At 41.5% G+C, this 13703-nt stretch overlaps 1 protein-coding gene across 5 annotated transcripts in view; it reads left to right on the forward strand.

The window, feature by feature from the left end:
- The window catches only part of inpp4b (inositol polyphosphate-4-phosphatase type II B), a 324645-nt gene that overhangs the window by 134552 nt on the left and 176390 nt on the right, over positions 1 to 13703 (forward strand). The window contains exon 1 of one of the 5 annotated variants that reach the window (XM_088341791.1): positions 5027 to 5259. The exons of 3 other annotated variants lie outside the window; for them this stretch is intronic. The gene's annotated coding sequence lies outside the window, so the exon portion shown is untranslated. Of the gene's footprint in view, positions 1 to 5026; positions 5260 to 13703 lie in introns of those variants that run through there. One more of the 5 variants, XM_088341792.1, reaches the window with a different exon arrangement.

The raw sequence follows: 13703 nt of genomic DNA on the forward strand, positions 1-13703 counted from the left end.
AAGCAACCAATCCCAAATGGCGCTAGGCAATATAGTCATTATAGACCAGGGGGTCTCAAACCGGCCCGTGGGCTCTTTGTGGCTGTATGTCTTGGGCCCCAGCCATAATATTCTATGTCAGGGTGCTCTTCCAGGACTCAACACCATCATTCTGAAGATCCCTGTGGAGAAACTCACTTACATAAGGCTGTCCTTCTTATCTGCCACTGAATTATGGACTTTTCTTTCCAACAAAATTCCGTGAAACCTGGCCACCACACATACCAGCTCAGTAGCCTAGATGGTAAGGCGCCCGCTTTGAGACTGGGAGGTCGGTGGTTCGCGCCCCGGCCGAGTCATTCCTAAGACTTAAAAAGTGGTCGGCGGCGCCCTCTGTTGGCTGCGGCTGCATCGGCTCGCTACAACGGGTCAGGTGCAATCGACATTTCGTTCTGTGTACATTGTTACACAGAATGACAATACAAGGAAATTATTATTATATTATTATTATTATTTTCATTCTCTCACCACCTCTTTGACCTGCTGCCCTCTGGCAGACTCTACGGGTCCCTTACACGAGGACTAACAGGCTAGGAGCAGGGTTGGGTAGGGTTACTTAAACTGGATTAATTTCAATTACTTTTGGATTACTCCAATACCAAATATGCTAATAAAAGACAAAATAAATTAAATATGAATAAAATTATGACTCACAACACGTGGTAAGATTTCTCTCCTGGCTTTGATCTCTTTGATCTCCGGCATAACTAACATAAAATGCGACAGAAACAAAATGAAAATAAATCCAAACAGCTTGCCAACATCATTTTTGCCGTTCTTACTCCCCAAGCCTGCACAAAATTTAGTCATTTTATTCATATTTAGTTTATTTTGTCTTTTATCAGCATATTTGGTATTGGAGTAATCCAAAAGTAATTGAAAGTAATCCAGTTAAAGTAACCCTACCCAACCCTGGCTAGAAGATACTTGCTTTCAGAGGGCCAAGCCTAAACAAGCTCACACGACTGTGATTAAACATGTATCTTGCCTATCTGTAGAAAAAGAGTATTCATATTTCAGTCTTTGACTCTTATTTTGGAAATATTTAGCTGTAAATGTCATTGCACTATTTTTCATTACACAACTGTTACGGCTTAGGTTAGTCTCCTTAAAAGATTTGCCCATTTATCCTAACATTCTGTTTAATCTCATTGCAAAAATTGTACGAGAGTTTGTTATGGACGCTACTATCGTGACGATTAGGCTGGGTTCGAATTTGGGGACCAATTCACATACTAATTGATGATGTACGTCTGAGTAACGCCCCTGTCAAGAGGGCATGGTGTGAAGAAAGAGAAATGAGACGCTGTTCCTCTTCATGAACACAATGATACTTTATCTTAAAATAATCAAATACAATCACAATATACATTTAGTTTACAATCATGTCTTTTTGTAACAAGTAGTTCAATAATAATGTATTTTTGGGGTTTTTTTTCTGTCAAAGTGCGTGTGAAAAAAAAAAAGTTATAAAAAATAAAAATCATGTTTGTTTTTAAATCAGCAATCACAATACAAAATCACTGCCCAATTATAACATCAAATGACCGTACTGTCAGTAATCATTACGCGTAATAACTTTAACATCAGCAGATCTTCAGATGGAACAATACTACTGAAACTATAATCATAATATTTAACTCAGTGAAAAAAAATCACAACGCCCGTGCAATATAAAGCAGTGGGGCTACCTACATGAAGTGGCGAAGGCTAGCTAGCGCTATAACACTTTTTTGGTATTAACTCTTAGTGATAATAATCAACCGGAAACACAGTTCACATCATCATATAAAGTTTGGGCCGTCTGCTGGTAATTTTACCTGTAAAGAGGATGAGGTGTAAAGAAAGAAAATTGAGACGCTGTTCCTCTTCATGAACACAATGATACTGAAGAGAAAACCACGTGGTCCTCTTACAGGGCTCACTGGGCCAGACCAAAGTAATCGATCCTCAACAAGACTTACAGACTTGGTAGTTAATCAAGGAACTCCTGATCCATCTGATGCCGTAAGACAATATTACACAGCAACACTGTTGGACAAAACCCCACAACGTCATATAAAAAAATAAAATAAACTCCCAATACTAAAATAATTTATTGCTAAATAAAGATGTGGTTCAACTGTACAAATAGAAAAATGGAGTTGATCAACAACAAAAAAAACAGTCTACTGCATCTGCCTGTAACATTACTACCTACTTCTTTGTTTGACCAATGGCGGTGAGTACACGTCAGAGACTGTAAGATTCAACAATTTTTTTGTGAAGTTTTTCTGAAACTCTGGTTATTCTTGGCAAACGCAAATAATAATAATCTTTTAGACAGTTTTTAGATCATGTAACCTCGGTGTGTTGAATCCAGATGGTGCTGGATAAGAAAGAGCGGGAACAGGAATAAATTACAGAGGCCCCTCTACATACGAGATACAAGAAATTTGATATGTCTTTCGAGCAAAAATCTTGCCAGATATACTAGAGAATATCCAAGTTACGAGAATTTCCAGATGCTACCGCCAGCATCAGCTTGGCCCAGTTTGCATGTGACTTTCTCATCACTCAGACCTGCACGTTGTTTTTTTTTTTTTTTTATTATCGCATTTCATCTCTCGTGCTACCTTACTCGTCCGCCTCTCTCGCTCACTTTTCCACCACCACACACAGAGCTCCATTTGCAAACTCTGACTTCCTTCATGGTAAGTACTCGAATAAAAATTCACGTTTTATTTCGTCAATGTCATTCTTTCCTTACTACTGTATATTTATATTCAATTAATTTTTTATTGTTTCTGACTAACTTTGGGATCGCGCAAATGGATTTATTGATGTTCTTATGGGGAAAATTATTTCAAGATACAAACGATTCCAGACACGAGTTTGATCCGGGAATGAATTAATCTCGTATGTCTAGGGGCCACAGTCAATGTTCCCTCTAAGCTGTGCGCGTGCGCAATGGCACACTGCTCGCACATTCTGAGCGCACAAGAAAATCTATCCAACGCAATGTTCCCTCTAAGCTGCGTGTGCGCGCAATTGCGCACTACCCAGAGCTTTTGTGCGCACAAGAAAATCTAGCCAGCTCACAAAAATCAGGGCTCGAAATTACTAATTAAGAAGCGAATTAAGTCAAAGTTACAGTGCATGAAGTTAAAAATACAAGGGTTCCCCTGACGCTGTGTTCTAAATGCAGTATTTTAAAGTCAAGGTCGAAGTAGAACGAAGTTGAGTGAAGTCAGTGGAGTTTTTGATGTCAAGTTTTGGACATGTTTGTTAGTGACTTAGTTGCCACACTTGGGATTGCTGTTGCTCACTGTTGTTTCAAGCGTTGCTCACCGACTTTGTGTGAGCGCTCAGACCCGTGGAAAATTACAGGGAACATTGGCCACAGTACTTCTTTACATGTACCAAAATTTGAGATTCAGGGTGAGATTGAATAAAATGCATTAGGTGTATGCTGATATTGAACTGATATTAAATATCTATGGTCAGGTCTACTATGCCTCCTTCCACTAGAGGGCCCTAACCGGCTTGTAAACTGGGCACAGGTGTGTCCAGTCTTCACACCTGTGCCTAATCATCTGAACTCTTTATATACGAATGTTTGTATACCATACTTTGTTGGTTCATTGTCATGTTCATTTCCCCATTTATTTCAGGTTAGTCTCTGTTTGTTTCCCACATTTCCCCCTGTATTATCTAATTTCAGTTTTACTCTTCCTTTCTAGTTTTGACATTTCCTTGTTTTGTGAACCCATGTTTGTTTGCGACTTGGTACCTTATTGTGTGAATAAACACCATCCCTTGTTAGACGATTACAATAGGTCTGTCAGGACCAGAACGGAAACAGGACCCACTCGCGTAACGTTACTCACAGTTTTATTGGGAAGAAGGGAAAGGATTGCGCAGACGATCCGGAGGTCGCGGGGAGCAGGTTGCTCATACGCGGAAATTGTATTTCCGTGGCGAGTGATGGCGGTGTCGGGAGCGGGAAAATACAGGTCAGTAGCCGGGACAGGAGAGCAAAAAAACGTGGTCGAGATGAGAAAATGGGTTGAAGCCGGGAAACAGATGTGATCAGGATCAAAAAATGGATCGTTATTCGGGACGGGAATACAGACGTGGCCGAGGTCAAAACAGGTTGGAATTTGGGACGGGAGAGCAGACGTGATCGAGATTAAACAGATCGTAGCGGGAGACAAACAGGAGCAAAAAAACGGATAGGCAAAAAAAGGGCTTGCCGTGTAAAAACAGATTCACAGACGGACCGACAAATGGGGACAGAGTTCAAATACTGACAGGGAGCTAATCTGTCAAGCTGCAGCTGGCGTCACATGGGCGGGGCCATGGCAACCGTGACACACACAAACACGGTAGCGGCCAATTGGGCACCATGACAACCATGACAAGGTCACTGAGTATGCTGTCACTATCGCAGGAGTTTTACAACTATATTAGTTTTATAAATTAATCATAACAATATTACTTTGATAATCACCTTCGCCTTCACCCTCTTTTTGAGCACCCCCGCCTTTAATTCCACCCCACTCCCCCACATGGGTCCATCACCACCTAAACTTAACAATCTATATCTGGTGGGTGAGTCCTAAAAACACACACAATTGTTACTTTTTACAATTGTAATCAATGTGGCAATGTGGTAACAAAAAGATGGATACGGATAATGGCAGTAAAACAGGAGAGCTTGGAATTGTACTTAAATCCGGGTTTAGCGGCCGTTGCCCCTTCCTTGCGTGTCAATATTACAAATATATCCAGAGAGCCGGCACGCGGACGTCGCAGACGAAGCGTTTCCTGTCCACCGCGTGAGTCACGAGCCCTTCACTCTTTCTGTGCCCTTTTCTCTCTCCCTCCCCGTCTCTTTCCTCCTTTCCTTCCTGTCCGTCTCGTCTTCCTCTTCTGTGATGTTCTCCGTCCCTCCCCTCTCGCCGTCCCACCTTCTCTCGTCGTGCTCTCCCTCGCTCCCCGGCTCTCTCGCCGTCAGACGTTGGCTTTCAGTCACAGCAGAGGGCTCTGCTGCCAGCATCTGCGTTCCGCCTGTTGCTGCTGTCGAGAGCTCGGCATGCGGATTTACTCTGTCTGAGGACCAAAGACGGGGCACGCCAATCCGGGAGATTATTCCAGTTATTGGGAATCTTTGCCTCTGTTCCTCTTTCTGGTGCGTGACCTCTTCTATGATCTACTGGCTTGGCACACACCATCACTGTAAGTCGGCTTGTTCCGTGAGGATGTGTAAACAGTTTAGTTGTTTTGGTTGCACGGATTCAAACTCGGGCTGCAAAAACAAAAACTGATTGCAATATTTCACACCAGCATTGCAATTTCAATGTGGATTTCGATTTTAAAAGAAGAGTATTTTCGGTGCCAGTTTTGTTTTTGGGAGTACTTAACCCTTTGATGCAAGATTTACCAGTATTCTTCCGTGAGTGGGGTCGAAAATTTGTGAGGGGGGAATAAAAATACTAATGGTATCAGTTTATAAATGTGTTTTATGAAGAATACATGAAATGTGACTATAATAAAACTTTTTTTTTTTCAACAAAGATTTTGAAGAATTATAACCCATGGAGACAAGCACGGCGGCGCGGTGGTTAGCGCGTGTGCGGCACAGTTCTGAGGTCATGGGTTTAAATCAAGCTACCAACTTTCCTGTGTGGAGTTTGCATGTTCTCCCCGTGCTTGCGTGGGTTTCCTCCCACATTCCAAAGACATCATTTCAGGTGGATTGGCCGGTCCAAATTGTCCCTAGGTGTGAATGAACGAGTGACCTGTCTGTCCTTGTGTGCCCTGCGACTGGATGGCAACCAATTCAGGGTGTCACCTGCCCACTGCCAGGAGATGGCTGGGATGGGCTCCAGCACCCCCGCGACCCTACTGAGGATAAGCGGTGCAGATAATTGTATGGTATGATAGAACCCATGGGGTCATTTTTGATCCCACTTATGCATCCAAGGGTCAAAACTAGTGACATGCTTTAAACAGCGCCCTCTTTTTGAAAGCATTGTTAGAGTTGCTCTCTGCTCACACGTGGGTGTGTGGGGTGCTGCTTCGAAACTTTGATTAGCATTTATTGGCTAGTGTCGTTCAAACTTGCCTGTGATTGGCCAGCGCTGTGAAAACCCAAACTAACAATTCTGTGTGGTCAAATACTCTATGCGTTGAGTAACAAAGGGGCCATTATAAATCCTTTAAAAAACTGCGTTGTGTTTCGATTACACTACATCACATCGCAATATCGAATAGATAATCGGTTAATCGTGAAGCCACTGGGCCACGGACCGGTACTCGGCCATTTGTTACCAAGGTTCACAGAAACAAAAATAAGTTGTCTTATTTTTGGCTAATACTGTATTTAATTGAGTCTACACTGATTTGATTTGATTTTTTACCCCCCAACAAATCAGTTTGGGTACACGTTATACAACATACTGCATTTCAGAAATTATTGATCAGTCAATAATTTTCGCACATTTGCTCAACAATGGATGTTAAAGGGAATCAAACCCAGATCGCGGCAGTGTGGGGCGCCAAATTCTATCACCTAGACCAGTAGGCATGTAGATGTCACAGGAAAAGGCATTTGGTTTTATCTCATCATCACACTATTTTTACTCAGTGCCACATTGTAGAATATTGTAATGAGGCAATATGGGAAAGACTTCAACCAAAACAATGGTGTACCAGGTAATCCTAGAGTAAAAATAGTGTAATGAGATTTTTTTTAATAAGTTATCTAGATCCAGAGTAGTCCAGTGATTGCACAGGGGAATTGGGCTTATTATTATTAAAATTACTTTGAATGTTATCGTGTTTATTACTAGTGTTGTGACTAACACCGTTATTTTTCAGTATCGAGGTAATCTAACTAGTTACTTTTTCTGACGTTACAACGCCGTTATCGTAACATACGGTCAAAAGCGGTGCGTTACTTTGGCTGCAGAACGTCAATAGCGCCGTGTCCCCTTTGGCACACCTTACGCAGTTTTCTGTTTCTCCACTCATATTTATCAGTTTGCTCGTTAAACGAGTTGGATTACTTGTTATGTAGTGTCCACAATGGATTATCAACAGCTCATCACCACACTAAATAAACAGAACAGAATGTGAAAAAAAAAAATATATATATATATATATATATATATATATATATATATATATATATATATATATATATAATATATTCATGCATCTCATAACTGACATTTGTTGTTTTTACGTTTTAACAAGTGATGTTTTTTCTTTGGACTGCATGCATTTGATTTTAAATACGATTGTCAGGCACAGTCTGGCATAACACTTAAACTCTCTTTCAGAGCAACATATATGTGTATAAAATGTAAAATGCATGTCAGCAAAACCGTATCAGCTTGAATGTTACCCGAGTCTTACCGAGGCAATCACTGGAGTTAAAAAGTGCAGTTTCTGTAATAAATTCCTCGCTTAGAAAAGATGTCCAAGCACCACATCCCTGTGAGTGTGATCGTAAATGCCTTCAACCTCACGTCCGTATTACTCGTAAAAGTAATATAACGCCGGGTAGTAACGCCGACCTTAACTCAGACACTTTCTGACGAGAATTTTTGCTTGATCATTGGTGACAGGCAATGCAGCAAACGCAGAAATTCGAAGGCCTCATGAGGTTTATATTTTAGTGCGACACAGCGGGCATATACATTGTTGCTTTTGTCTGGTTCTGTTCTACTGGTTGGCCAACCAATTGCACTATTAAGATGTGTTGAATGTATATTTAGGTTTAAAACAGGGTTGGGTAGGGTTACTTTAACTTGATTACTGGTACTTTCACTTACTTTTGGATTACTCCAATACCAAATATGCTAATAAAAGACAAAAGAAACTAAATATGAATAAAATGACTAAATTTTGTGCAGGCTTGGGGAGTAACAGAATACATGGAACGGCAAAAATGATGTTGGCAAACTGTTTGGATTTATTTTCATTTTGTTTCCGTCGCATTTTATGTTAGTTTTGTCGGAGATCAAAGAGATCAAAACCAGGAGAGAAAGCTTACCACGTGTTGTGAGTCGTCATTTTATTCATATTTAGTTTCTTTTGTCTTTTATTAGCATATTTGGTATTGGAGTGATCTGAAAGTAATTTAAAGTAATCAAGTTAAAGTAACCCTACCCAACCCTGGTTAAAAACTATTAAGTTAACAGCTATGAGGGATGTTCATCTTTTGCTTTTCTAAAGTTTCTAAAAACTGTACAGCAGTCGTCAACTCATCCTTACAATAAACAGAAATACAGTCGATAGTGAAAAATAATATTAAAAAGTGTTCAGGAGATTGTTTGTCTTGACCCCTGTCCCTTATCGTGTCAGATTCAAAGTCCTCCTCCTCACTGATATAATCGTCGATAACCAGGCCAGTATCTATGTTAAAGATTTACTCCACCAGAACTTAAAGCAAAACCCGTGGGGACGGATTGTTTTTTATTTTTAGAATTTTGGATAAGAATTGTCTGTACTGTTACTGTTATTAATTAAAACACCGTGAACATTGGTTACAAGATTAGACGTGACACTCCAGGATAAATGTGTAATAAAAGAAAGTAAGAAAAATAAAAAGAATGGTAAGATAAATGGGCAAATATTTACAAGGTAGGGCTTGGAACTCGTAAGTGCATAGTGTCATGAACAATACTATGACATGTTTCCAAAATAACCGAAAAGAATAAAAATAAGGCATTAATTCTCATTAAAATGTCTTAAATTCAATTTTTGAAAGTCTAAAAAATGTGAGCACATAAATACAAATTATACTTCTCATCTCTCATCTCATTTGCTGCACCGCTTATCCTCAGTAGGGTCACGGGGGTGCTGGAGCCCATCCCAGGGGACACCCTGAACTGGTTGCCAGCCAATCGCTTGGCACACAGGGACAGACAACTTGCTCGCTCATTCACACCTAGGGACAATTTGGACCGACCAATCCACCTGAAATGCATGTCTTTGGAATGTGGGAGGAAACCGGAGTGCCCGTAGGAAACCCACGCAAGCACGGGGAGAACATACAAACTCCGCACAGGAAGTCCGGTAGCTGGAATCGAACCCACACAGGAGGTTCCCAAGACCTTAGAACTGTGCCGCACACGCGCTAACCACTGCGCTGCCTTGCTGCCCAAATTATACCTATTTAAACTTAAGAGATTTAGTTACATTTATCGATTGTCTTTTTTAATAGTTTACCGATATACTTAAAAAGTCTGTCAATACCAGAACGGAGACAGGACCCACTTGCGTTACGTTTCTCTCCGTTTTGTTGGAAGAAAGGAAAGGGTTGCACCCACGATCCGGTGATCGCTGGACGCGAGAAGCAGGTCGCTCTGAATGAGCGATGGCGGTGTTGGGAACGGAAAAACGGGTCTGTAGCCGGGACAGGAGAGCAAAAAATGTGGTTGGGATCGGAAACAAGTCGAAAGCCAGGAGAGGAGAGTAGATGTGGTCAGGATCAAAAAACGGGTCGAAGCTGGGAAATAGACGGGGTCAAAAACAGGTGGAAGTCAGGGTCGAAAAAGCTTGCCTAGAGTACACTGTGGTTCGCAGACGGACTGAAAACAGGTGACAAAAATGAGTTAGTTTAAATAGGGACAGGGAGCCAATCAGAGTCTAAGGCAGTTAGCGCCAAATGAGCGGGCAGAGGTGCTTCGCATTAGTAATGATGAGAAAGTCTTGAATTTAACTTTCCTTGCGCTGTAAAGTACTCAGGATTTATATCTCATGCAGACTTTTCAAAAAAATAATTTAAAAAAAAAAGGATCCTTTCCCACAGTTGTCCCTGGTTTAAGGGATAATAAAACAATGGCGACCAGATGATGAAGGAGCTGTATTTGTGTCACATCAGGAGGCTTCTCCTGCTACTAGTAACCATGGAAGGTATCTGTTACATGTGGAGGAGCAAAACCCCTCCCCCCCAAAAAAGCATGGAGAGGGATTGGCACCACCATGCTGTACTTGCACAAGACACAATACAGCAAGTGGTTCCCCAAAAATACCTGGTGGTTAAAGGGTTCGTGATTGTAAACGAGAAGTGTATGCCTGAGAGTATCAGGTCAAAAAGGTGTTGGCTAGGGTGAGTGGAGTTGGCAATAATGGCTCTTCTGAAGTCGATGTCCTCCAGACTGGTCAGAGAGCAGCCAATGATATCCTTGGCTGTGTTGATGACCCAACACCATGATACCATGTGTCAGTATGCTCACTGTGGCTCTGTAAAAGAAGATCTGCAGCTTCTGTTCCAGGTGAAATTAAGCTGCTGCTGGGGTTTTCTTGACGAGCAGAGGTGACATTCGCCATCTTTTGGAATTCATGTCTTGAAACACACCTGTAAAGCCTTTGAACTTCCAGTTTACAGAGGCAAATTGAAATTGAAACAGTGCATTAACATCTTCCCAGAGGTTTGGGAATTAATCCCTTGGTGTTTGTGGTTGATGGGGACCAGACCTCTCCCATTAAACTTCAAAATCCATGAAGTAGCAACCCCCCTTTAAGGAAAAAAAACATATTTATAGACTGAGATAAGAGAGTAACAACTATAGATCTACAAATAAAAACGCAGAACACAGAATTGTATTTCAATGAATGTTTTTATTGTCATAATACAAAAGTACAACACAATTGGAGGGCTTCTCCTGTAACAGTATGCCGTGAGTTGTAGATCCAGGTCATCCATTTTGTGGGTAATGGATCTGGCGTGGTGAGATACAGGCTCGACAGGGGTACCGTTTACCAGCTCAGTAGCCTAGATGGTAAGGCGCCCGCTTTGAGACTGGGAGGTCGGTGGTTCGCGCCCCGGCCGAGTCATTCCTAAGACTTAAAAAGTGGTCGGCGGCGCCCTCTGTTGGCTGCGGCTGCATCGGCTCGCTACAACGGGTCAGGTGCAATCGACATTTCGTTCTGTGTACATTGTTACACAGAATGACAATACAAGGAAATTATTATTATTATTATTTTGAGAGTTGCTACGAAGCCTAACTGTATCAGTAGGCAAGACCTGCAGCATTGCTATTGCATAATCTCCCGACGTTTCAGTCGTTTCCGAACCCAATAATAATCCACGGAACGCTCGTTGGTGATCACCATTTTTTGAGCTCTTCTGACTTTCTTTTGTCAGATTTAATTGATTAATTTCTTCTCAGTGTAACGAATCGTTAAAAGCAAGCTGTCGCCATGCTTTGCACTTTGTTTTAATGGGCACATTGACTTCCTCGGCCACCCCGCTGTTTGACTGACAGCGCACAACAGCCTATCACAGTCGCATACACAGACAGGCACGCCCACCCAACATACACATAACCTGCCCATGCAATAGCATTTGCTTCCTGCTGTCTGCTGCAGAACACAATGCACGATACGTTGATATCAATAAAGACAATTCAATTCAAAATCCAAGAAGCAGTGAACCGGTGATAACTGAAGCTTGAAGTAGCAAAGGATTACCTAATTTTCCTCATGAATGTTTAAGACCAGGGGCTGTTGTAATTGTGGCAGCACTTTGAGACTCTTTGATTAAGGGCTATACAAATAAATATGACTCGACTTGACTTTGAAGTTGCATGAATCTTCTTTTGCTTAGAAGAAAGCATTTGATCGCCCTGTGATTGGCAACCAGTTCAGGGTGTCCCCTGCCCACTGCCCGAAGATAGCTGGGATGGGCTCCAGCACCCCTGCGACCCTACTGAGCAGATAATGGATGCACATTGTTTAGTTAAATTACTTCTTTATGTTGTGATAACTGTTTAACTGTTACCACCCATGTTTTAAACACATTACACAAATCCCGCATAGATTTTGAGACAAATTGTTTTGTTGTTGCAAGTGTTTTACCAGCATTAGAAGCATCAAATGGAAAACCATTGCTATTGAGCCAGGAAACAGTGTTTTCTTCTTCTCCGCTGGCACATTACTTCATTTTTAATCCGCGCTGTCCAAACATTTACTCGTTAGAGTATATGCACATTTGTACCACATCTCTAACGACTTAATGAGGACGAGCCAGCTCGGCCTTGTTTGCAGTGAAGGAAGGAGCTCTTTATTAGTGCAGACATTGTGCCGACACTTCCTGGTATGAATGTGCTCATAATTCATAAATAAGAGTCACATGGCCTCCCTGATGTTGTTTCAAGTCACGCGCTGGCCTGGTCTCAGCTCTTGCCCTCAGCCTGAAGACAAACGAGGTGGAAAGGGATGACGGACGGATAGATTTCTGCGTGTGTGTCTGTGCTTTGTGGAAGCGATACATCTCTAGTGAGAACATCTATTCTGCCAAGTGATAGCTAGACAGAAACATTGTTTTTCAAACTGAATATATCATTCGTTCATTCGAATTTGAATCCAGGAGTACATTCCTGGTGAGAGATTATTTGGAATTTATTGAAAGTAATTCCATTAACTAACGAGAGGGCTATGATGCTAGTTTGATAGGGATCTGCTTTAAAATAGTAATCAATTTAACTACTTGCCTGTTTTGGGTAAATGATTAGCTACCGTATTTTCCGCACTATAAGGCGCACCTAAAAGTCTTATTTTTTTCAAAAGCTGACCATGCGCCTTATAACACAGTGCGCCTTATATGTGGCTCAATATTAAATTCGCAAGGTCTCGCAACTACGAGAAACAGCCGCCGACTCCATTTTTCGCGCTGTGCATACTGGGAAATATTAAACGATTGGTAGTTGCCGGGGCTCGTGTTGTATTTGTTTACTAAGTGGCAAAATGGCTACCCCATTAAACTGCTTAATTCATATTCAACAAATACAGTATTTGTCTGAATCCAGGGTTATGATTGGTGAAGATGTAAAGCACAATTTACCTTAAACAAACGCAGAATTATTCAGAATGTCACGTTTGAGAGAGCGAGAGAGCGAGAGAGAGAGAGAGAGAGCGAGATTCTCTTTCATACGTGCATTTGTATAAGAAAATGGCTCCTGTTAAGAGAACCGCGTACAACGCCGAGTTTAAACTCAACGCGATCAGTCACGCAGCACAACACGGCAATAGAGCGGCAGCGAGAGAGTTAAACTTAAATGAATCGATGGTACGGAAGTGGAGAAAGGATGAAGATAAGCTCCGCCAAGTAAGGAAAACTCAACAAAGTTTCCGTGGCAATAAAGCAAGATGGCCAGAGTTAGAGGAGACACTTGAACAGTGGGTTGTTCAACAAAGAGCGGCAAGCAGAAGTGTCAGTACGATAACTATACGTATGAAGGCAACAGCGCTGGCACAAAAACACCGGACGTGTTGGATGGCCCATTCACTGAGATATGGTCAATTCGAACACAGCAGAAGAAGAATTCGAGGGATTCGTCGATGAGGAGCTTATAGAGTGATCTTTGTTTTTCTTTTGTGTCTTTACGTTTTACATTTTACAGTTATTATGTTATTGCTTTGCACTCGTTGTTTTTGCACATTACGAGTGTCACTTTATTGCGATTGCACTAACGTTTCATTTAAAATAACAGTATCAGACGTTTTTTTCTTTGCGTGTTGACTAAATGGACAAAAAATAAAATGATATGTCGATGTTGTTCAAAGATGTTAAAGATGTGTCACGAAAATGCTTTACCTCAGAGAAAATAATAAAACGGCTGTTTATTTATTTTGGGAGTGAATGGAGTTGTGGAAAGCTTGTTTGT

Source organism: Urocampus carinirostris, chromosome 8 (genome assembly GCF_059441175.1).
Source record: "Urocampus carinirostris isolate Australia breed hairy pipefish chromosome 8, RoL_Ucar_1.0, whole genome shotgun sequence".
In the NCBI taxonomy this organism is placed as follows: Eukaryota; Metazoa; Chordata; class Actinopteri; order Syngnathiformes; family Syngnathidae; genus Urocampus; species Urocampus carinirostris.